Below are 27,640 nucleotides of genomic sequence, written 5' to 3' on the forward strand. Positions count from 1 at the left end.
CAATCTGCCAGTCTATGTCTTTTGATGGATGAGTTCAGGCCATTAACATTCAGGGTTATTATTGTGATATGATTTGTATTCCCAGTCATTTGACTCATTTTTGTTTTTTGACATGATTTGGTTTCTCCTTTATTTGGCTATTCTTTAAGGCTAGTTCCTCCCATTGCTGATTTGCATCGTTGTTTTTCATCTCTTCCTCATGGAATATTTTGCTGAGAATGTTCTGTAATGCCGGCTATCTTTTTGTAAATTCCTTTAGCTTTTGTTTATCACGGAAGGATCTTATTTCGTCGTCAAATCTGAAAGTAAGTTTTGCTGGGTGTAAGATTCTTGGTTCGCATCCATTTTCTTTCAGGGCTTGGTAAATGTCGTTCCAGGCCCTTCTAGCTTTTAGGGTCTGGATTGAAAAATCTGCTGATATTCTTATTGGTTTCCCCCTGAATGTAATTTGATTCTTTTCTCTCGCGTCCTTTAAAATTCTGTCTTTATTTTGTATGTTAGGTATTTTCATAATAATGTGCCTTGGTGTGGGTCTGTTGTAATTTTGTATATTTGGAGTCCTATAAGCCTCTTGTACTTGGTTTTCCATTTCATTAATTTTCTGATATTATTTCATTGAATAGATTGTTCATTCCTTTGGTTTGTTTCTCTAAGCCTTCCTCAATCCCAATAATTCTTAAATTTGGCCTTTTCATGATATTTCATAATTCTTGTAGATTCTGTTCCTGATTTCTTACTATCTTCTCTGTTTGGCCAACTTTGTTTTCAAGATTAAATATTTTTTCTACAATGTCTGAGGTTCTGTCTTCCAGGTATTCTATCCTATTGGTTATGCTTTCTATTGAGTTTTTGACTTGGTTTATTGTTTCCTTCATTTCAAGAATTTCTGTTTGTTTTTTTTCAGTAACTCTAACTCTTTATTGAAATGATCTCTTGCTTCCTGTATTGGTCTTTTAACTGTTGACTGGTGCGATCATTTAATGCCTGCATTTGCTCTTTCATCTCCTCCTTCAATGCCTGCATTTGCTCTTTCATCTCCTCATTTGCTTCCCTGATTGTTTTTAATTATGTACATTCTGAACTCCCTTTCTGACATTTCTTCTGCTGTGCTGTCATTGGGTTTTATTGATATAGTATCTAGGTTTGTTTGGGACATTTTCTTCCCTTGTTTTCTCATATTGGTCAGATGTCAGTGGGACCCTAAGATATTACAGATTTCCTCTATTGGCTTATAATTTCCCGGTAGATTTCCAGTGTATCATCTCCCAGCCTTCAGTAGCCTGAAGTCTTGGAAGAACTTGATAATGCAGTGCTTCCGAAGAAAACTGCCCCTAGCCCCCTACTGGTTCCAGGGCTTGGAGCTGGTTCTGTGCAGAAAGGCTCTCACTGGGGGCCTGCACCATGCAGCTGGCCGTGTGGGAGGAGCCCACCGCCGGAGTGTGCAAGGCTACCTGGGGAAGACTCTAGCTGCCCTGCCCTGCTCCGATAAGCCACCCCTATCTGTGCCTGTCGCCCAGGCTGAGCTTCACCCGGTGGGGGAGACTCACCCCTGGCTCTATTTTAATCCAAGTCTCTCAATGCCTCCCCTTCTTGAGTCCTGGGTTCTGGAGCGACTGGAGATGCAGTCACCCTCTAGTCCGCCATCTTGGATCACCCCGTTAAAAGAGCCTGCGGCCGGAGGGGGCAGGGCCGCCTGGAGAAGTCTCTGGCTGCCCTGCCCTGATCCCAGAGGCTGCTTGTGGGTTGAAGTTCTCCGTTGGCTTGGGGACTTGTGGCTGGCTCTGTGTAGAAAGGTTCTCACTGGGCGGTCTGCTCCAAGAAGCTAGCCTTGAAAGGCGCTTCCCGCCAGAGGGGGCCAGGCTGCTTGGGGAAGTCCCTGGCTGCCCTGTCCTGGTCCCTGAAGCTGCTTGCGGGCCGGAGCTTGCCGCGTTGGCTCCGGGACTTGGAGCTGGTTCTGATCAGAAAGGCTCTCACTGGGGGTCCTGCTCTGAGATGCTGTAGAAGCTGGCCATGTGGGAGGGGCCCACCGCCAGAGTGTGCAGGGCTGCCTGGGGAAGACTCTAGCTGCCCTGCCCTGCTCCGATAAGCCACCTCTATCCGGGCCTGCCCCCCTGGCCGAGATTTACCCGGTGGGGGAGACTCACCCCATGGCTCTATTTGAGCCGAGTCTCTCAATGCCTCCCCTTCTTGAATCCTGGGTTCTGGAGCGACTGGAGATGCAGTCACCCTCTAGTCCGCCATCTGGATCACCCCACCTTTTGTCTTTTGAATATACACTCAGTAGTGAAATTACTGATCACATGGTAGTTCTAGTTTCATGTTTTGAGGAATCTCTACACTGTTTTCCATAGTGGTTCCACTAATTTACATTCCCACCAGCAGTGTATAAGGGTTCCCATTTCTCCATATTCTTGCCATCATTTGTTATTTTCTGTCTTCTTGATAAAAACAGCTATTCTCACTGGAATGAGGTGCTATGTCATTTTAGCTCTGATTTAAATTTTCCTGATGATTAGTTAGGTTGAGCATTTTTTCATGTACTTGGGAATTTGGGTTTCTTCTTCAAGGAGTGTCTGGTCAGGACTTTTGCCCATTTTTTAAGTTTGGTTATTTTGTTGTGGTGGTTGTTGAGTTGATTGATTTCCCTACGCATCTTGGATATTAATTCCTTGTCACATGAATAGTATGAATAGTTTCTAAAGTGTTCTTAAGTTGCCTCTTTATCCTGTCAATCTCCTTCCTTTATTGTGCAAAAGCTTTTCAGTCTATTGCCATCCTGTTTGTCTTTTTTTTTTTTTTTTTTTTTTTGCTTTTGTTAACTATGTTTTTGAAGTCTAAAAACAACAAAAAACACTTGCCTAGAACAATGTCATGGAGCATTTTTCCCTACATTTTCTTCTGTAGTTTCTAGTTTGGGATCTTATATTTAAGTCTTCAATTTATTTTGAATTATTTTTTTGAAAATGGTGAGATATTGGTTGAGCTAGCCAGGCCCACTGACCCCCACACCAAGTTTGGATGCCATCGCTGAGCCTGCCTACCTGTCCCCTACTCCTGAGGGACACTGCACTTGCCTCTGCAGGCATTTTGAATTATTCCTGAGGGTGTGGCCATCATCATCAGAAGGGCAACTCCCTTCCTGAGACACCTATAAGAGACTGGAGGCCCTTCGACAGGGCTCAGGATTCAAGAAGAGGAGGCTCAGGATTCAAGAAAGGAGGTATTGAGACTCCGGATCAACTCAGAGCTGCCGGGTGAGTCTCTCCCACTGGGCAAGGCTCCCTGGACAGGGCAGTGATCCCAAAATGCAGGGAAATTCATGGAGTACAGTGGCCCAGTGAGACTCCCCCGTTGGAGCCGTGAACCCAGACAACCAGGAGCATTGTTGAGGAGGACCACCCAGCAAGAGGTTTCGGCACAGAGGGAGGGTCCCAGGCCTGAGCAGTAGGTCCAGTCCCCAGGGAACGTTGTAGAGGAGGACCACTCAAAGACAGAGTCCTTTGCAGGGACAGGCCCCCCAGACCAGGTGGTAGTTCTGGGGCCCAGGGAATGTCGCAGAGGAGGTCTGCCCAGTGAGAGTCTCAATCACAGGATGAGGTTCCCTGGTCCAGGAAGTAGGTCCAGAACCCTGGGAATGTTGCAGAAGAGGGCTGCACAGCTCAGGTGGTAGTTCCAGATTGAAGGGAACATCTTGGAGGAGAGTTGCCCAGTGAAACTTCCCCACCGGGTGAGTCATCTCCACCGGCCGAGGCTTTCCCACCAGGCTGGTACAACCAGAGACACAGGCCCAGACAAACCATGCCCCAGCCGGCAGTCTAGTCCCCCTTTTGACTGACCATCAGTCAACAAGTGGAGGCTCCTCTTCCCACCAGCAGGAAATATACCCCACCTGAAGGCTACCACCCCTAGAGGGGAAGCTTCCTTGTGTATCACTGCATTATCACATTCCTCCAAGACTTCAGGCTATTGATGGCTAGCAGGCAAGTTATTGGAAATCTATAGGGACACTATAAGTCAATAGAGGAAGTCTGCAATACCTCAGACAAGACCAATATGAGAAAACAAGGGAAGAAAATGTCCCAAACAAACCTAGATGCTACATCAATAAAATCCAAAGACAGCATGGCAGAAGAAATGTCAGAAAGGGAGTTCAGAATGTACATAATCAAAATGATCAGAGAAGCAAACAATGAGATGAAAGAGCAAATGCAGGCTTTGAATGATCGCACCACTCAACAGTTAAAACAGCAAATGTGGGAAGCAAAAGATCATTTCAATAAAGAGTTAGAGATACCGAAAAAAAACAGACAGAAATCCTTGAAATGAAGAAAACAATAAACCAAATTAAAAACTCCATAGAAAGCATAATTAATAAGATAGAACACCTAGAAGACAGAACCTCAGACATTGAAGACAAAATATTTAATCTTGAAAACAAAATTGACCAAACAGAGAAGATGGTAAGAAATCATGAACAGCATCTCCAAGAACTATGGGATATCATGAAAAGGCAAAATTTAAGAAAAATTGGGATTGAGGAAGGCACAGAGAAACAAACCAAAGGAATGAACAATCTATTCAATGAAATAATATCAGAAAATTTCCCAAATCTGAAGAATGAAATGGAAAATCAAGTAGAAGAGGTTTATAGCACTCCAAATACACAAAGTGACAACAGACTCACACCAAGGCATGTTATAATGAAAATACCTAACAGAATTTTAAAGGCTGTAAGAGGAAAAAATCAAATTACATTCAGGAGGAAACCAATAAGGATATCAGCAGATTTTTCAACACAGACTCTAAAAGCTAAAAGGGCCTGGAACAACATTTACCAAGCTCTGAAAGAAAATGGATGTCAACCAAGAATCTTATACCCAGCAAAACTTACCTTCAGATTTGACAATGAAATAAAATCCTTCCATAAAAAACAAAAGCTAAAAGAATTTACGAAAAGAAAGCCAGCACTACAGAACATTCTCAGCAAAATATTCCAAGAGGAAGAGATGAAAATCAACAATTTAAATCAGCAAAGGGAGGAACTACCCTAAAGGAATAGTCAAATAAAAGAGAAACCAAGTTGGGTCAAAAAAAATGAGCCAAATGACTGGGAATACAAATCATATCTCAATAATAACCCTGAATGTTAATGGCCTGAACTCATCAATCAAAAGACATAGATTAACAAATTGGATTAAAAAGAAAGATCCAACAATGTGCTGCCTGCAAGAGACTCATCTCAAAGAAAGAGATACCCACAGACTAAAGGTGACAGGATGGGCAAAAACATATCATGAACATGGACTCAGCAAAAAAGCCAGAGTATCCAACATCAAATCAGATAATGTGAACTGCAAGCCAAAGTTAGCCAGAAGGGATAAAGAAGGACATTTCATACTGCTTAAGGGAAGTATAAATCAGTAAGACATAACAATCATAAATATGCCCCAAACAGTAACTCTTCCATGTACATCAAACAAATCCTTCTCAAATCCAGAAATCAAATAGACAACAACAGACAACACAATAATACTAGGTGATTTTAGCCCACCACTCTGTCACCACTGGACAGATCTTCCAAACAAAAATTGAATAAAGAAACCATAGATCTCAATAACACAATCAATAATTTAGACTTAACAAACATTAATAGAATATACCATCCAACAAAGAGCAAATACTCTTTCTTCTCAGCAGCACATGGATCCTTCTCTCAAATAGACCATATATTATGCCACAAAGCTAATGTCAGCAAATACAAGAAGATAGAGACACTACCTTGTATTCTATCAGATCATAATGGATTGAAATTAGAAATAAATGACAGAATAAAAAACAGAAACTACTCCAACACCTGGAGATTAAATAATATGCTATTGTATGATGAATGGATAACAGAAGACATCAGGAAGGAAATAAAAAATTCTTAGAGGTAAACGAGAACAAAGATATATCATATCAAAATCTCTGGGACACTATGAAGGCAATACTTAGGGGAAAATTTATTTCATGGAGTGCATTCAATAAAAGAAGAAAAAATCAACAAATAAATGACCTAACACTACAGCTCAAAGCCCTAGAAGAAGAAGAACAGAGCAACACCAAAAGTAGTAGAAGACAGGAAATAGTTAAACTCAGAGCTGATCAACGAAATTGAAACAAAAGAAACAGTCGAAAAAATTGACAAAATAAAAAGTTGGTTCTTTGAAAAAATAAACAAAATTGATAAACCTTTAGCCACACTAACAAAGAGAAGGAGAGAGAAAACCCAAATCACTAATATTTGGAATGAACAAGGAAATATCACAACAGACACAAGTGAAATACAAAACATAATTAGAAGCTATTTTGGAAGTCAGTACTCCAACAAAATAGAAAATCTTGAAGACATCAACAGGTTTCTAGAGACATATGAATTACCTAAACTGAACCAGGAAGACATACACAACTTAAATAGACCAACTTCAAGTAATGAAATAGAGGAAGTCATCAAAAGCCTACCAACAAAGAAAAGTCCAGGACCAGATGGGTTCTCAGCCAAGTTCTACAAAACCTTTAAAGAAGAGCTCATTCCAATACTCCTCAAAGTATTCCATGAATAGAAGAGGAGGGAACCCTCCCAAACTCGTTCTATGAAGCCAATATCACCCTGATACCTAAACCAGACAGAGACACATCGAGGAAAGAAAATTTCAGACCAATATCCTTAATGAACATTGATGCAAAAATTCTCAACAAAATTTCAGCAAATCACATGCAAAAATATATTAAAAAGATAGTGCACTACGATCAAGTGGGTTTTAACCCAGGGATGTAAGGTTGGTTCGACATTTCTAAATCAATAAATATAATTCACGATATCAACAGATTAAAGTTAAGAATCACATGATTATTTCAATGGATGCAGAAAAAGTATTAGATAAAATACAGCATCCTTCAAGCTCAAAACATTAGAAAAAATACGGATAGTGGGAACATCCCTTAACATTGTAAAGGCCATATATGCTAAGCCCATGGCCAATATCATTCTAAATGGTGACAAACTGAAAGCATTCCCCCTAAAAACTGGAACAAGGTAGAGATACCCTCTTTCACCACTTTTATTCAACATTGTCCTTGAAACTCTAGCTAGAGCAATTAGACAGACCAAAGAAATTAAAGGAATATGAATAGGAAAAGAGGAACTCAAACTATCCCTATTTGCTGATGACATGATTATATATTTAGAGGAACAAGGAAATCCAGAAAACTTTTAGAACTCATAAGTGAATTCAGTAAAGTAGCAGGATAAAAGATCAATGTTCAAAAACTTAATGCATTTTTATACATAAGTGATGAATCTTCAGAAAGAGAAGTTAGGAAAATTAACCCATTCACAATAACCTTGAAAAAAATTAAATACTTGGGAATCAATCTAACAAAAGACGTGAAAGACCTCTACAATGAGAACTACAGAACACTTAAAGAAAGAAATTGAAGAAAACCTTAGAAGATGGAAAGATCTCCCATGTTCTTGGATAGGCAGAATTAATATTGTCAAAATGCCATACTACCAAAAGTGCTATAGAGATTCAATGCAATTCCAATTAAAATACCAAAGACATACCTTACAGAAATAGAGCAATCATGAAATTCATCTGGAAGAATAAGAAACCCAGAATAGCTAAAGCAATCTTAGCAGGAAGAGTGAAGCAGGGGTTGCAATACCAGAACTTCAAATATACTACAAAGTAATAGTAACAAAAATGGCATGGTATTGGTACCAAAAGACAGGTAGATCAACGGCATAGAATAGAGGACATGGACACAAACCCAAATAAATACGATTTTCTCATACTAGACAAAGGTGCCAAAAATATGCAGTGGAGAAAAGATAGCCTCTTCAACAAATGGTGCTGGGAAAACTGGAAATCCATATGCAACAGAATGAAACTAAACCCCTATCTCTCATCCTGCACAAAACTCAACTCAAAATGGATCAAGGACCTTGGAATCAGACCAGAGACCCTTCATCTTATAGAAGAAAAAGTAGGTCCAAATCTTCAACATGTTGGCTTAGGACCAGACTTCCTTAGGACTCCCATAGCACAAGAAATAAAAGCAAGAATCAATAACTGGGATAGATTCAAACTAAATAGCTTTCTCTCAGCAAAGGAAACTATCAGCAATGCGAAGAGAGAGCCTACAGAGTGGGAGAATATCTTTGCCACTCATATTTCAGATAGAGCACTAATTTCCAGAATATATAAAGAACTCAAAAAACTCTACATCAAGAATACAAATAACCCAATCAACAAATGGGCTAAGGAAATGAACAGACACTTCATAGAAGAAGATCTACAAGCAATCAACAGATGATGAAAAAATGTTCAACATCTCTAGTAATTAGAGAAATGCAAATCAAAACTACCCTAAGATATCATCTCACCCCAATTAGAATGGTGATTATCAAGAATACAAGCAACAATAGGTGTTGGCAAGGATGTGGGGGAAAAGGTATACTCATACAATGCTAGTGGGGCTACAAATTGGTGTGTCCACTCTGGAAAGCAGTGTGGAGATTTCTTAGAAAACTTGGAATGGAACCACCATTTGACCCTGCTATCCCACTCCTTGGCCTATACCCAAATAACCTAAGATCAGCATACTACAGTGATGCAGCCACATCAATGTTCATAGTTGCTCAATTCACAATAGCCAGATTGTGGAACCAACCTAGATGCCCTTCAATTTATGAATGGATAAAGAAACTGTGATACACACACACACACACACACACACACACACACACACACATACACACAATGGAATATTACTCAGTCAGAAAGAAGAATAAAATTATATCCTTTTCAGGCAAATGGATGAAATTGGAGAATATCATGCTAAGTGAAATAAGCCAATCTCAAAAAAAAAACAAAGGATGAATGATCTTGCTGATAAGCGGATGATGAAACATAATGGGGGGTAGCAGGGGGTCAAGAATGGAAGAAGGAGAGACTGTATAGAGGGACAAGAGGGGTGGGAGGGGTGGTGGAAGGAAAAAATAACAGAATGAATCAAAAACTATTACCCTATGTAAATGTATAATTACACAAATGGTATGACTCTACTTCATGTACAGAGAAAGAAGATGTGTCCCATTTGTTCACAATAAAAAAAAACAATTTTGAAACATAAAAAAAAAGAAAATGGTGAAATATTAAAATCTAATTTCATTATTTTCCATCTGGATTTCCAGTATTCTCAAGACTTACTTGAAGAACATGTCCTTTCTCCAATGTGTATTCGTGATACCTTTGGACAAAACTCAGTAGACTGTAGGTGCATTGGGTTTATCTTATGTTCCCAGTTCTGTTCCAGTGTATGTTTGTATGCTCATATCATGCTGTTCTGATTCCAACAGCTTTGGGGTGTATTTTGAAGTCTTGTACTAAAAGTCCCCTTCTTTGTTGTTTTTCTCAAGATTGCTTTGGCTATCTGGGGTCTTTGCGTGGGTTCATAAAAATTTTAGTATTGTTTCTTCTATTTTTGTGAAGATTTAATTGCTTTTTGGTGGAGATTGTATCTAATCTGTAGACTGCTTTGGGTACCATGGATATTTTAGTATTATTAATTCTCCCAATCCATGAACACAGGCTATCTTTTATTGATTTGTGACTTCTTCAATGTCTTTCTTCAATATTTAATGATTTATACATAATTGATGTCTTTATAGTTCACATTATAGAGCTCTTTTAGCAATGAAATTTATCTGTACAGAATTATTCCTAAGGTTTAATTTTTCTTTTTTAGCTATTTTAAATGGAATTTTTCTATTTCTTTTTCAGATAGTTCAGTACTACTATATGGAAATGAAACTCAATTTATACACATACTGCAACTACATTTAACTTATTGTACTAAAGTAAGAGTTTCTAGTGGAATCTCTCGGATTTTCTTCTAGGGGAGGGGTACCAGGGATTGAACTCAGGGGCATTCGACCACTGAACCATATTCCAGACCTATTTTGTATTTTATTTAGAGACAGGGTCTCACTGAGTTGCTTAGCACTTTGCTCTTTGCTGAGGCTGGTTACTGCGATCCTCCTGCTTCAACCTCCCAAGCTGCCTGGGTTTACAGGCATGTGCCACCGTGCCTGGCATCTTTAGGGTTTTCTATATGTAAGATCACGTAGTCAACAAACAAGAACAATTTAACTTTTTACTTTCCAATTTGGATATCTTTTATTTCTTTATTTTGATTAATCGCTTTGGTTAGAATTTTTCACTATTATGTTGAACAGAGATGGACAATTCTTGTCTTCTTTCAGATCTTAGAGGAAAAACATTTGACTCTTCCTTGTTCAATCTGAGTTAGCTGTGGGTCTGTTATATATGATCTTTCTTCTTTTGAAGTACATTCTAACCCTAATCCTAACCCTAACCCTAACCCTTCTATATGTAATTTGCTGGAGATGGTATTGGTTTTATTTGATCAAATTAGAGAATAGTTATCTTAACAGGACTACATTTTCTAATCTATTAATATGGTGTATTTCTCCATTATGTACATAGTCATTAAATTCTCTGTTATATTTTGTGGTCTTCAGTGTAAGGTCTTGCAAATATTAGATTCTATTTAATTTTAAGTATTTGGTTTTCATGATATCATAAACTATATTTTTAATTTCATTTTACATTTTTACTTTTAGAAATATATATTTTTGTGTATTGACCTGTTATCTTTCACTTGATAAATCTGCTTATTAACTTCTTCATTCTAATTGGGGTGAGATGGAATCTTAGGGTAGTTTTGATTTGCATTTCTCTTATTACTAGAGACATTGAACATATATCTGTTGATTACTCTGCCATAAAGAATGATAAAATTATGGCATTTGCAGGCAAATGGATGAAATTGGAGAATATCATGCTAAGTGAGATAAGCCAATCTCAAAAAACCAAAGGAAGAATGATCTCGCTGATAAGCAGATGATGACATATAATCGGGGGTGGGAGGGGTTAGTGTTAGGGTTAGGATTAGGTTTAGGGTTAGGTTTAAGGAGGGTGGCAAGAATGGAGGAAGGAAGGACTGTATAGAGGGAAAAGAGCAGTGGGGGGGGAGGAAAAAATAACAGAATGAATCAAACAACATTACCCTATGTAAATTTATGATTACACAAATGGTATGCCTTTACTCCATGTACAAACAAAGAAACAACATGTATCCCATTTGTTTACAATAAAAAAAAATTCTTCAGTTTTCTTTTCTGGAATATTTCTGGAGATTTTTCTACATAAGCAATCATTCATCTACAAATAGAGGTAGTTTCACTTCTTCAACTCAAGTCTAATCTTTATGCTATTAATTAACATATTATTTTATTGCACTGCTGGCTGAAATGTCCAGTAAAATATTGATTAAAGTGGTGAGAATATTTATTCTTGCTTTGATTCTGATCTTTGAGAAATAAAATTCAATATTTCACCATTAACTTTGATTTTAATAGTCATTTTTTAATAGATTCCATTTATTAAGCTAAGGAAATTTCTTTCTGATCCTGTTTTAAGAAGAATTTTTATTGTTAATAGGTATTGAATTTCATTCCATTTTTTTGCATCTATTAAAAAATTTGTAGGATTTCTGTTTTATTGTCAATACAATGGTTGATTTTCAAATCCCAAATCAACTCTACATGTTCAGAACAAATCCTATTTGGTCATGATATATTGTCACGTCTATATATTGCTGGATTCAATTTGCTGAAAAACTGATAACAATTTTGAATCTATTTCATGAAAGAGATCTGAAATCTTCTTTTCTCATAAATCTTTGACATGTTTTGTATTAGCATAATACTGGTCTCTTAAAACAAATCAGAAACTTTATAATAACCATCTATTTTCTTAAAGGATTCAGTTCAGAATGAAGTGATTTATTCCTTAAATACTCACGAAAGGTCACTGGTTAAGCCATCTGAGCCAAAGTTTTCTTAATGACATTTTCTACTTCATATTATTTTCATTTCAGTAAGTGCTGCTCTTGTTATAAATTTTCTACTTCAAGAAATTAATACATTTATTACCAAAAACATTTATAATATACATTTATTTTTACATCTATAGAATCCTAAACAACAGTCAATAGTTCATTATCAAAATTGACTATTTTTTTCTCTCCCTGTTTCTTGTCCAGTCTTACTAGGTCTTACTTAATTTTATTAGTTGTTTTCAAAGCATCTTCTGTTAGACATGTAGTTTTTATCTTGCTTTCTTTTTGTATTTCATAGATTTCTGCTCTTATTTCCTTCTTTCTGAATCTTTTAGGCTTAATTTGCTCTTTTACCTAGCATACTAAAGTGGAACTTAGATCATTAATTGTAAGCCCATGCTTTTCTAATGTAGAACTTACATTTATGCATTTCCCTGTCATGTAGCAGCTGTATCCTCTAAAATTTTGATATATGTCATTTTCATTACTTTGGTTCAAAATATTTTCTTTTATATTCTGATAAAAACTTGATGGTTTTCTAGATATCTTACTACTTATTTCTAATTTAATTACTTTATTTAACTTTGTATGATGTAATAATATAATCTGTAAGAAGGATATGTCTGTCTCAGGATGTCTGTCTTGATGAATATTCCACATATATTTAAAATATATATATTATATACTTTGGAGGCATAGAATTCTACAAGTAAAAATTGAGTAAGTTTGGTTGATAGAGTTCATATTTCTCTTTTTTCTAGTTTCAAATAAATTACTTAGAGAGGTATATAAATCCATCTGATAATGATTATAGATTCTCCTGTTTCTCTCTTTAGTTCCATTAGTCATTACTACATGTATCAAAGCTCAGTTATTGCATGCATTTAGAAGTGTCATGTATCACTAATGAATTGCCACTTGTTTCATTATTGAATGTTATTTGTCTCTGAGTAATATGCTTTGACTTGAGGTTTACTTTATCTGATGAACTTTTCTAAAGAAAGTTTCTTTAGGTTACTGTTTAGAGATATATTATTTTCCAGGCTTTTTTATACAATTTGTATCTTTATAGGTAAAATGAATCTCTCCTGGATAGCATCACACCGGGTGGTGACCTTGCTCCCAGTCTGGGATTGTTCTACCCTTTATTGAGAATTGTGTTTAAATTTCATATAACTACCAACAAAACTGGGATTAAGTACACTATCCAGGTAGTACTTCCCTACTTATTCATTGGTTTTTTTCTTCTCTGGTTTTCCTTTCCTGCATTCGGTTAGTCTTCTTTTTAATTTTATCTGTTGTTCTTTGAATATTATTCTTTATATAATTTTATTGCATGCTTTTAGTGTTGCGATATACATCTAACTGTTTTATCATTTCATGAAAACTCTACAGTCATGCAGTGGCACATTGTGTACTACACACATTCCAGTGTTTCAACGTCCTCATCAAAACTTGTTATCTTTTGTTCTTTGGATAATAATCATCCTAATAGGTTTGTGCTGATAGCTCATTATGGTTTTTATTGGCATTTTCTTGACAATTAGTGATGTTTAGAATACCTGCTCCCCCCCACCCACACACCATTTGTATATCTTCTTTGGAAATGTATATTCCACTCTTTTGTACATTTAAAGTTAGAATTTCACAATGACCTAAGGAATTCCTCTTTCGTTTTTCCACGAAATTATTCATTGTATTAGAAATGCCCCTCTGTTGTTCCTATTCCTCCCACTTTCTATGAACCTATGAACCAAACTCCCAAACATTTTACACGCAATATTTCCTCATATATTCAGTCTCCACAATTTCAATTCTCCTATAAAGTATGTATAAAGTAAATAATTCTTCTCTATAGAATTATTCTCTATAGAAGAATTATTATCATTAAAAAGTATTAAATTTTCATCAGTATTATTAGGAAAGTGCTTTTCACTTCTTGATCATGTTTTTAAATTCTCATTTTTGCCTTGCTTTTATCTTTAATCTATATAGTGTTTCTTATTAGAAGAACCTAGAAAACTCATAAAAATTCCAGAAACCCAATATAACCATCACAGAAAACTTGATTGAAAACAAACAACCAAATATGTGACTTCCAAAGCATTCCCTTTTTCAGATATAAATAAATTACATCCTATTCAATACTAAATAGAGAAAAAAAATCCTTTATACATTAAGAATCAGAATGGAAAAGTAGACCCAAATCTTCATCATGTAAGCTTAAGATATGACCTACTTAACAAGACTCCTAAAGTGCAAGAAGTAAAATCAAGAATCAATAAATGGGATGGATTCAAACTAAAATGTTTCTTCTCAGCAAAGGAAACAATCAACAACATGAAGAGAGAGCCTACAGAATGAGAGAAAATCTTTACCACATGCACCTTGGATAGAGCACTAATCTCCAGGATGTATAAAGAACTCAAAAAACTTAACACCAAAAAAGCAAATAACCCAATCAATAAATGGGCAAAGGAACTGAACAGATACTTTGCAGAAGATGAAATACAATCAATCAACAAATACATGATAAAAATGTTAAACATCTCTAGCAGTTAGAGAAACGCAAATCAAAACTGCTCTAAGATTTCATCTCACTCCAATCAGAAGTATAATAATCAAGAATACAAGCAACAATAAGTGTTGACGAGGATGTAGGGGAAAAGGTGCATTCATACATTGCCGGTGGGACTGCAAACTGCTGCAACCATTATAGAAGGTGATATAGAGATTCCTCAGAAAACTTGGGAATGGAATCACCATTTGACTCAGCTATCCCACTCCTCAGTTTATACTCAAAGGACTTAAAATCAGCATACTACAGTAACACAGTCACATCGATGTTTGTAGCAGCTCAACTCACAATAGCTGAACTATGGAACCAACGTTCAACAGATGAATCTATAAAGAAAATGTGGTATATATACACAATGTAATATTACTCAACCTTAAAGAAGAATGAAATGATGGCATTTGCAGGTAAGTTAATGGAACTGGAGAATATCATGCTAAGTGAAATAAGCCAATCCCCCAAAATCGAAGACCAATGTTTTCTCTGATGTGTAGATGCTAATTCACAATAAAGGAGGGAAGGCTAGGAAAAATAGAGATACTTTGGATTAGGCAGAAGGGAGCGATGGGAGGGGAGGGGGAAAATAGAATCAGAATGTATCTGACTTTATAACCTGACTTCTCTCCTCCTCCTTGACTGTCCTAAGCTATCAGCATTATGATGTTTAAATCCCATGTTGATGTTATTTTGCAACTCACTAAGTTTCCAAACATAACTCTTCTAGAATGGCCATGATATCTTGACTTTTCTGAACAGACAGAGATTAGTCCAAACCACTTCCATTGGATCTGCTGCTTCTCTCTGGAGTGAAGACATCTTTCAAATCTCTAGTTTGTTCCAGTTACACCTCAGCTGTTCTCCACTGGCTTCTACCCTGAAGAAGTGAATCAAATGCATTTTTCTTCTAATAGGAAAATGGAAGGATAAAAGGAACAATCAAAACCTGGTAGACTCCTCCTCTGCGCCCTGGTCCTAACAGGAGTCTGTCTTCTGTGAGTCCTCTCAGTTTCACACTGAAGAAAGTCCACCCTGTTGGTACCCCAGCTCAAACACCTGGAAGGTGTTAAAGCTGAGGGTTTTTTTTTTTAAAGCATTTCTCCTGTTTTATTTTATTTTATTTATTATAATTATTAGTACATATTAATTATACAAAATGATGACATATTCTTTGTGACGACTTCATACATACATGTAATATGCATTGACAGTGTTCACCCTCCCTGTTATCCTCTCCTACCTCCACCTCCTCTATGACCCCTTCACCTTCCCTAATAGTCCCCTTCTACCTTTGAGTTGGGTTTTGTGTTTTTTTTTTTCTAGCTTCTACATATGAAAAAAAAACCTTCTGACTCTTGTCTTTCTGAGACTGACATTTTGTTTATTATTATGACCTCCAGTTTCATCTTTTGTTCTGTAAATGATTTGATTTTGTTCTTCGTTATGGCTCAGTAACACTCCATTGTGTCTATATACATCACGTTTTCTCTGACTGTTCATCCACTGATGGGCTTCAAACTTGGCTATTGTAAATAGTGTCATGATAAACATGGGATATACAAAAATTCCTTCATGCCTTAATTTTAGAAGTATCACATATATTTGAAAACTTTCAAATACATTAAGTTTGTGGGAAGTAAGACACTTCTCAATTACTTTCTACCTTCCAAAAGTTACCGTTTTATTGGTCTCATTTGTGCGTTCTCACTGTTGCTTGTGTTCATTACCTCATTACATTATATTCCTGCCTGCTTTCCCAAATATTTTGGAATTTTATGTTTTGATACCATCCCAACCCCAGTCTGCTGCTACTACTCTTAGGAATGAATGACCCTTCCTCAGGCCCAGCGTCTTTATTCAGTGAGCCTATTATAAGCAAAAGGTCTTACTGTGAAATGGCTCAATTTTTCCAAAAAGTATAGAGACAAGAAAGGCATTTTTACCTCTAACAAAAACTCTAAGCATTAAAACTACACTGTACTTGAGGGATAACCCTCACCCTCACCCCCAGAGGAATAAGCTAACACAGGGAACCACAGGAAAAAATAAAATTCATGTTACTCCTAGGGTAGATGCTAGGAAGAAAAAGGAAAGTTTTTCAAGGTCTCTGACTTCAACTTCTACCAGAAGACAAAGAAGGAAATGAATATATATAATGAATTCATCAGAGGTCCTAATTTAATCATGTGATTATTAATTCCTGTAAATTAACAACTTCTCAAGATGTTCTATCATAAAAAACAAGCAAAGGAACACAAAACACATAGAAAGTGGAATAAGATGCCAATTAGCAGAACTGAGCTTGATTTTGATGAATTTTAGAGAATGAATGGATTATAAGCTACTCTATCAATGTATCTTCTTTGCCCCTGTGTGCTAAGCCTGCTGCATACAGGCCATGCAAAAGGTTTACTTATGATTTAAGCAGTTCCCATTTCTTCATTTAAGCCAATAATACTATGAAGCAAAACACTGTAAAGTAAGATATAAAAAGTAATTTTCTCTTTATAAGATATTGATTATTAAATAACTAATCAAGGTTTGAGGTTATACCATAGAAATAAAAAGACAAAAGTAAAATTAGGATTAATAAAGTCATATATACAATTTCGCTACTCCAAACCTAATTTTTAAAGCAGTTAACAAAATGACTCAGGGATCAATGTTACACATGTAAGAGATATCTAATAGCAAATGAAGGTTTTATGTTTCAAGTTTTCCAAAAGAATTTCAGATCTAAGTGGAAGTATAGTAACTATATTATTGCATTTAGGACTAAATCCACTGAAATGCTTAATTTAGACACACTCAAATTTAAGGGAGCCTCAGATGTAGCAAGATAAAGATCATCCAGTTTTAGTGACCTTGATCATGGCTAATTTAAAGGCTCTGGGAACAAGTGAATCCCCGAGTGAAGCTACAGCTTATTTTTGGTATTTCAATTTACACTTTAGTTTCAGCAGAAATTGGCATGAAATATTTGATTTTTCAAGGAGTGTTTTCTGTTGAACAACCTGAATGGAGTCTTGGAAGCACAGCTCCCTGCACGCATAAGGATCATGGACTACAAGAAATTAAAGTTAGAATTATATTCTACATAGCCATGTGGCATTAGACCCCCGTATCATTCCTTTAACATCAGAGCACTTAGTCTCTAAAAGAAAAAGTTGCAAAAGAGAGTGCAGTATCTCCAGTATCTAGAGTATTCAAAACAATATAGAAGACAGTTTTATCCAAAGAATCACAGAATTACATTTGTGAACGGCTTATCTGTGTTCTTATGTGGGCTCTCTCAGATATCCCTTGTTCTTTTTTAAAACACAGGCTGTGAGAGGAAGGTGTTTTGATACCACTCAGTCAGAGAAAACGGTGTAAAAACTGTGGAAGCTATTTGATTTCTCTAAATTACGTTTGTTTGTGGTTCAGTATCATGAACTTGCCTCTTTATAACTACACAGTTCCAGTAGTAAAATGTCTTTAAGCACAGAAAACTAAATGAAATTATCATAAAGTCTGTTCTTCCACAAATCATAGTTTATATTAGTGCCACAGGTTCATATTTTTTTCTAACATTTATTAGTTGGTCTTATCAGAAAACAATATTTATAGAAAATAGTCCTTCTTCAGAGCCTACTATACACCAAAGATTTTATAAATATGTTTCAAGGATGCCTTGATTCACCGAGTATTTTTAGTAACTATCTTAATTTATTCATGTTGCTATTACAAAATGCCTCAGACTCAGTAGTTTATGAACAAAAGGGATTTATTTTTTCATGGTTCTGGAGACTAGGAAGTCCTAGAATAAGGTGCCTACAATATTCCTGTTTAGTGAGGTCTCACTTCTGGTTCATAGATGCTGCTTTTTGCACAATGTCCTCATTTGGTGGAAGTGTCAAGGGAGCTCCATGAGGCCTGTCTCATAAGGTACTAGCCCCATTTTTGATGGTGCTTTGATCATGATCTAACCATTGCCAAAGGCCCCACCTCCTAATACCATCACATCAGTGATTAGATTTTCAATGTATGATTTTGAAGGGCACACAAACATTCAGAACATAGCAGTAGCTTATTATGTTATAATTCTTACACCAAAACTTCAGGGTACATATTATTATCATCATATTTCAAATGTGAAAATTGAATCTCAGGGATGTCAAACTATTTAATGAAATTCATAAAAAAATAAACCCTCGGAATCAGTATTCGAATCCAGAGTATATAGTTCCACCTTTAAACAATGTAAGCATAAAGGAATTCTGATACTTGTAGGTGAGAACAATTTGGAAAATAACCTTTAAAAGATAATATTCAGATGGAAGGAGTCTTACATCTTCTCATGTGAACTTAGTCTATGCTGACATTATTTTATACAAATACAGGGAAGATCATCAGAATACATAGATTTAGATACCAATTTTTAAGTAGTAACATGGAATGTCATGGAGGATGGATTATTCTTTATAGTTTATGGAGTAACTCAAAGAAGGATTTTGAGAAAAGAAAAAATCTGTAGAACTAATAATCAGTGGAAATTATGTAAGATCATTTCCATGTCTGTCTTTATGACCAGTAAGTTCAGAGCTAAATTTAATCAAGTAAAGTATATATTTTATCTCTGACTTCAATTATGACATCTAACTTATCTAAATGGTCTAAAAGCTATTTTCTTCTTCATTTTAACTTTGCCCATTTTTTTTAAAGCTCTCATAAAATCTTTGAATTTCTTGGAAAAGGTTAAATCTGTACCCTGCTATCATCATGATAGGAAGGAGAGTATAAGGTTATAACATTAGAAATGCAATACAGAGAAAATTGGGGTGATTAGATTAAAATAATTTCTACTTATATAAATTATGTGTCAGTGTATGTTCTCTATCAATACTCTAAAGAATTTTTTTAAATCTGTATATGTTTTCATAATTAATATTAACATCTGGCAACAAAAGTTCTCTAAAGACTTCTGTATCATTATTTAATAATACCCTATTATTATATAATATGAATATATATCCATATACATATAAATGAACAGTACCTTACTACATGTTATGAATCATATCAACATCTTACAAGTACTTGAATTCTTAGTATATCTCTAAAAACCCTGAACTTTTCTTCTTTAATTAAATTTTAAAATTCTCAGATTTGCCATTATCAGATCCTTCTTGGCACGTCAACAATACACCCGCAGTCATTTCAAGGGTATCCCTGACAAAGCAAAGTGTCCTTTTTTAACACCACTTCCAACTTCCCCTTTGGATAGCTCACTTTTAGGTCAATTTTTCTAACATGATTCCCATGCAAAGCAGTTTTAGACATAAAAAATAACTTTTGAAGACTTTATTGATTTCTGTAGAAGATCTGGTTTATGAGAACTACCTTGGATTTTATTTTACTACTCAGTCTATTTAGCAAAAGCTTTTAAAAAAACCTCTTCAGTCTTCACAGTGTGGCAGCCTACTCTACCTGTGGAGATTCAACAATAATTTAGGTCCTCTAGAAATTATTTTTCCTGGCATGGTTTCCCATTAGCTATCATCCAGGGTTCCTTGAACAATAATCCTATCAAAGTTGAAGTCCAAGATGTGGCCAAGAACTCCTGATTATTTCCTGAATTATGTTCAATCTCAAGAACTTCAATACGACTTTAGTCTTAACTCAATGCATCTTTCTCTGCAGGATGATATTTCCATACCAGTCAATAATGAATTCCAATCTCCTGTTTCCATCAACTAAAGAGTAATATTGGTTTACAATGAGAAATATCTTAAGAAATTATTATATCAAAGAATGTTATTATTAAGGCTGAACAAACACCTTGTAGTCTCTAAAATGACTTTACATATTATTTTCCATTATTCTACTATACACTATGGAACTACCTTCATACAATTTCTACAATAAGATGAAAATAAAATGAAAGCATAGTTGCATAACATTTTGTCTTATTTTGGTTTACAAGATAAAAAATAAATAACTTCAGAAATTTTAAGTAATGACCATATTTGCGAAGTAGGTTCAATTGTCAAGATTGATCAATATTTACAAAATGTATCATTGTGCAAAAGAACTCCATTTTAAAAGTCACTTTTTCACATTTTTTGTAAAAACCCATGCATGTCTTTACATGCATTGATTTCATTGGGTTTGGTTTGCATTTTATAAATTTACTTCTAAGAAGCAATTTTAAAATCCTCTTCCCTTGATATAGACATAGATTTATTTTAAAATTCTCCATCTGAAGATGTCACTGGTAATATAAAATATAGGGATAACTTTGACAAAGCCAATATAAATCTCTGGATAAGATCATTTGCAAATGTTATCTGTTCAATTTCTTTCTAAAATGGTAGCTGTGTTCATTAGATTATTAGTCTAATCACATGTTATTATTTTTCAATGCTTACTTTTATCATAAAAACAAAATATGTTTTAAAATAATTAGACATATTGGCACCAAAATAGACAGGTAGATCAATGGTACAGAATAGAGGACATGGACACAAACCCAAATAAATACAATTTTCTAATACTAGACAAAGGGGCCAAAAATATGCAACTAAATATGAAAACTAAACCCCTATCTCTCACCCTGCACAAAACTCAACTCAAAATGGATCAAGGACCTTGAAATCAGACCAGAGACCCTGCATCTTACAGAAGAAAAACTAGGTCCAAATCTTCACCTTGTTGGCTTAGGATCAGACTTCCTTAACAGGACTCCCGTAGCACAAGAAATAAAAGCAAGAATCAATAACTGGGATAGATTCAAACTAAATAGCTTTCTCTCAGCAAAGGAAACTATCAGCAATGTGAAGAAAGAGCCTACAGAGTGGGAGAATATCTTTGCCACTCATACTTCAGATAGAGCACTAATTTCCAGAATATATAAAGAACTCAAAAAACTCTACACCAAGAATACAAATAACCCAATCAACAAATGGGCTAAGGAAATGATCAGACACTTTACAGAAGAAGATCTACAAGCAATCAACAAACATATGAAAAAATGTTCACCATCTTTAGTAATAAGAGAAATGCAAATCAAAACTACCCTAAGATTCCATCTCACCCCAACTAGGCGATTATCAAGAATACAAGCAACAATAGGTGTTGGAGAGGATGTGGGGAAAAAGGTACCCTCATACATTGCTGGTGGGACTGCAAATTAGTGCAGCCACTCTGGAAAGCAGTGTGGAGATTTCTTAGAAAACTTGGAATGGATCTACCATTTTACCCAGCTATCCCATTCCTTGGCCTATACCCAAAGGACTTAAAATCAGCATACTACAGAGATACAGCCACATCAATGTTCATAGCTGCTCAATTCACAATAACCAGACTATGGAACCAACCTAGATGCCCTTCAATTGATGAATGGATAAAGAAACTGTGGTATATATATATATACAATGGAATATTACTCAGCTGTAAAGAATAATAAAATTATGGCATTTGCAGGCAAATGGATGAAATTGAAGAATATCATGTTAAGTGAGATAAGCCAATCTCAAAAATCCAAAAGACGAATGATCTCACTGATAAGTGGATGATGGGGGGGTGGGAGAGGGGCAAGAATGGAGGAAGGAGGGACTTTATAGAGGGAAAAGAGAGGTGGGAGAGGTGGGAGGAAGGAAAAAAATAATGGAATGAATCAAACATCATTACTCTATGTAAATGTATGAATATGCAAATGGTATGCTGTTACTCCATGTACAAACAGAAACAACATGTATCCCATTTGTTTACAATAAAAAAAAAAACAAACAATTAGAAGCCAAAAAAAAAAAAAAAGACACAGATTGCTTTCTTGTGGCACTGGTGACACTGGTCAGTCTGCCTGTTTTTCCCTTTGGGGTGAATTGTTAAGTAATCTAGCCACACCTTCATTCTCAACTTTTGGCTGTATCACAGAGCCTTTCATTTCTTCCTATTGACTCCCCTTATGGCTCTTCCTGAAATGATCCTCTCCCGATTATATTCACTGAATATTTCTGAAGACTTACATGTATTAAATTATTAAAATTCCTTTGTAAAAAAAATTAATAATTAGACATTAGGGCTGGGGTTGCAGCTCAGTGGTAACGTGCTCACCTAGCAGGTGTGAGACACTGGATTCGATCCTTAGCACCACATAAAAATGAATAAGTAAAATAAAGGCATTGGTTCCGTCTACAGCTAAAAAAAAATTTTTTTAAACAATAATTAGACTTTAAAAAATAATGGAAATGTCACGTCCATGCCCAGTGAGGGGAAGCACAGCAGAGGGTCCCAAGAACTGCTCCAGGGTGAAAAGACAAAGGGTCCTGCTCAGGACGCCGTCAGAGCAGGCGTGCAAAGGGCACCGCGGGGTCCAGCTCTGAATACACTGGAGGGAACGCCTCAAAGGTCTGAAAGAAGTTGCTGAAGAAATTTATCTTCCTCCAGGACAGTGATTCTCAAAATGTGTATCTTTCAAGAATTTATTACAGCCCCAAATACATGAGCTGGGCCCAAAATCAGAAACTCCGGGTTTGAAATCAGCTAAGTTGTGTGGGTGGGTGGGTGTAAGGCTTAATTTTTTAAAAGTAGTTTTAGATTCACAGCAAAATTTGGAGGGAGATACAGATATTTCTCATATCCTGCCTGCCCTACACATACACTGCCCCCCTCATTGTCACCCTCTCCAACTAGAATGGCACATTTGTTAAAACTGATGAACCTACCTTGATACCTCATTATCACCCAATTATTTACACTATAGTTTACATTAGAGATTACTCTTGCTGCTCCACATTCTGCAGGTTTGTACATACCTAAATACATGCATATATATATATTCCATAATTATAGTATCATACAAAGTATTTCACAGCCTGAACACTCTCTGTGTTCTACCTACTTATCCTCCCTTCCATCTGAACCCCAGTAACCATTGATTTGCTTCTTGTCAGTCATAATTTTGCTTTTTTAAGAATGTCATGTGGTTGAACACACATAGTGTATAGTCTTTTCTCTTTGGCTTCTTACACTAAGTAATATGCATTTAAGTTTCCTCCACATCTTTTTCATGGCTTAATAGCTCACTGATTTTTAACACTAATTTTAACAATATTACTTTGTCTGGATCCATCTGCCTACTAAGGCGCATCTTGGTTTCTTTAAGGTTTGGTGATTATGAATAAAGCTGCTCTAAACAACTATGTGTGGACCTAAGTTTTCATTTCCTTTGGATAAATATGAAGGAGCATGATTGCTGGATTGAATAGTAAGATTATGTTTGGTTTTCTGTCTTCCAGTATGTTTGTACCATTTTACATTCACACTAACAATGAGTGGGAGTTTTTGTGATTCCACATCCTTGTTGGTATTTGATGTCCACATTCTGGATTTCAGCCATTCTAATGGATGTGTAGTTGTTGTTTTTATTTTCTTCTCCCTGATGATATAGGATGTAGAGGATCTTTTCATATGTTATTTGAAATCTCTATGTTCTTTGATAAGGCAGTTTTAGCTATTTGACCCATTTTTATATCAGATTGCTTATTTTCTTACTGTTGAGTGAAAAATTCTTTATATATTTTGGATAATAGTTCTTTACTAGATAATTTTTCCAAATATTTCCTCCTAATCTATGGCTTATCTTTTCTTTCTTTTAACAGGGTCTTCTATAGAAGAGAAAATCATCACTTTTGAAGAATGAGTTTGTCAAAATCCTTAGTGGGGTATTTTCTCCTTAACTCTGAATCTTTCATTCCACTCTGTTCTTGTTAGCATGGATTCTAGAGAATTTAATGCAAATCTTTTTTTATTTCATTTTTATTGGGTTTTTTTTTAGTTATGTATGACAGCAGAATTCATTTTGATATAATTAGACAAGTGGAATATATCTTAATCTAGCTAAAGTCCCTCCCATTCCTATGGATGTACATAGTGGTGGGATTCACTGTGTTGTTTTCATATATGTACACGGGAAAATGGTCAGATTAATTCCACTGTCTTCCCTTTGCTTATCCCCCCCCCCCCTTCACTCCATTTGATCTATTGTCTAATCCACTCCAATTCTAATCTTTCCCTCACTCCCCACCCCTTATTGTAGGTTAGCATCCACATATCAGAGAAAACATTCAATCTAGAGTTTTAAGGACTATGTTGAATAGACATGGTAAAAGAGGGCATCCCTGTCTTGTTCCTATTTTTAGAGGGAATGCTTTTAATTTTTCTCCATTTAGAATGGTGTTGGCCTTGGAATTAAGATATATAGTTTTTATAATTTGAGGTATGTTCCTACTATCCTTAGTTTTCCTAATGAACATAATGGATGCTGTATTTTGTCAAATGCTTTTTCAGCATCTATTGAGATAATCATGTGATTCTTGTCTTCTTTCCATTGATTTCCATCTCTCTACTTACATTGTCCTCTCATCTATCATGCTGTCTGCTTTATCCATTAGAGCTCTTAGCATATTAATTATAGTTGTGTTAAATTCCTGATCAAATAAAACCAACATCCCTACCATATTTGCAGCTAATTCTGATGCTTGCTCTGCCTCTTCAGTCTCTTCTTTGGTTCTTAGTATGTCTTGTAATGGTTTTGTGAAACCTGGGTATGATGTACTCTATAAAAGGAATTTCTATAATAGAACTTCAGGAAGGGGTAAAGTATAGGGACAGGAGAAGCATTCCATAGTGTTACAGGTCTCCTTATTTGGTTTTGCCTGTGTTTCTGGAATGTGAGCTTCGCAAATGCTTCTCAGTCCCCACCCCCAAACCTTGCCCTACTTTAGATGAGACAGGATGGCTAGAGGGCCTGGAGTTGAGTATTTGCCTTCTTTCACATTGAAGGCTGGAGCCATCTGGAATTAGGTATTTTCCTTCCTCAACATCAGTTTACGCTTTGTGAATACCCTGGTTGATTAGGCTCTGGTTAAGTAGTTTCTTTTGAGGACAGACCATGTTCAGAAAAACAGGTGCTGTGTTTTATTTCAGTATGGAGTCATTTTTCCTTCTACTAGAAAGAGAAGTGAATATTCCTCTAATATTTTCTATGAAAACCTGATTTTGTCCTCATTCACAAAAGCATGAGGACTCCTCTGTGATTAGGCTCCTGGAATTTTTAACTCTCAAAGTCATCCTCACTTTCAATGATTCATCAATTACAGTTTGGTTCTGGCACTCCTGAACCTGTGGAGATTTCAATTCATGAGTTTCTGGTTCCATAAGCTGTAATTCGCTGTATATCTACTTATCTGTTTCTTCAATTCGGGTAGAAGCAGTTTTCTCTGTGAACTTACTTCTCCCATAGATAAAGGAAGAGTTGATTTTCCAACTTTTCATTTATGGATAGGATTGAGTGGCAATTCCAAGCTCTTTACACATGGAAACAAACTCATTATTATTTTTTTTACGTTAGTATGCCAATTACTGTTGGCAAGAAAGCAAATCAACATGAACTTTGACTTACGGCAGGTAAGGTGTCAATTGCTAAAATTGTTTTGGAAACTGTCATTATCTACAGAAGGTAGCCATATGTTCATTCTATGAATTAGCAATTTTGTACTCGGGTACATGCTCAACAGTTATATGCACATTTCAATCTAAAACTATGCACAATAATGTCCCTTGCAACAACACTTAGGCTCAAACTGGAAAAATCCAAATGCTTTTCTCTGTACTGTATCCAAACACGTTTTGGTAGTATATAAAATTAAATAGCAGATAAACAAAGTAGTACCAAATACTACCCTATATACAAAAAACACAGATGCAATATTGAGTATAAGAAGTAGAACCAGAAAAACATACATTGCATGATTCCTTCACACAGGCTTTCAAAAATGAGGAAAAGCTGCTCTATATCATTAGAACTCAAAATAGAGGTTAAACTTGCCGAAGAAAAGCAGGAAGGCTAGTGACTGTTTTCAACTGAATTCTGAACACAAGTAATGTCCTGTCCAAAAAGACATGTGCACTTGCGGCTATTACTTGCTTATGTTGTGGTGGTTTACATTCATCCTCAGGGATCCATCCAGCATCTGGAATAGCCAGAGTTGAATTAAATAAAGATATCATTTAGGAACACATAATACTAATCCATACAGTGAGCTACAGGATTCAATATTAGAGTTTTTAGGGGTTGGTTTGTTTATTTTTGTTTTCTGTGTTTTTACATGCATGGGTTTCATTGGGTTTGATTTGGTTTTGATTTTTTGCTATTTTGCTTGAGGTTGTGAGGTAGTTTCAGAAATGTAGGTTTGACTCTCTCCAGGGTGACAGCTCTTATCCCACAGGTCAAGGACCTAATGGGGGCAATATTCTAATTTTCAAGTGTGTCTATTCCAATTCTACTCTTGGGGACCAGAAAAAATAACAAACTGGTGTACCTGGAGACTGAGTGGAGTCACAGCAAGATGGCTGTCAATCAGGATTTCTTTTACTACCTAGTCCCTATAATCCCCTACTTTAGTAGGGGACCCATGAGAAATTTTTGGGTTTTCAGATTTCAACGTCAACTTCATTCCCTCTATCTAATACTCTTTCATATATCCGAATGGCCTTATTTTCCAGTGTACAGTCACCTGAATAAGTAGCCAAAGGTCTCTCTGGAGAAGATTTAGGAGACTTATTATGGCATACAGTTGTTTTTATGTGACGGTATCATCCTTTTCACTATAGGTTCCAGATCTGAAAATGACTCAAGTTCAGGAACTGTGAAGGAATTGTGACTTTTTATGGGGTGACTGCCTTCATCCCCATAGTCCTCCACTCTCGCCTTCTTTTGATTATAAATGTAAATCTATTTTTCCCTAGGAAGACCAAAGTCTACTAATCATTTCTAATGATCAACTCCACTTACTGACCTCTCAGTCTTACCATTTGTTCCAATAACTTATGCTCTCTGATCTCCTGACACCACCTCCTGGCTTCCATGACTTTTTAGGCCCCTTTATTTCCATGGCCATTAGCAAACTCCACACTAAAACAACCTAATGTCCATTCTTCCCCTATTTTAATAATAGAATTCCTAAGTTTTGGATGAGAACATAGATTTTATACTAAATAACATCTGTATAGACTCTTTCACAAGCAGTTATAGCATTTTTGATCAATAAGACA

Source organism: Sciurus carolinensis, chromosome 10 (genome assembly GCF_902686445.1).
Source record: "Sciurus carolinensis chromosome 10, mSciCar1.2, whole genome shotgun sequence".
NCBI classification, from domain to species: Eukaryota; Metazoa; Chordata; class Mammalia; order Rodentia; family Sciuridae; genus Sciurus; species Sciurus carolinensis.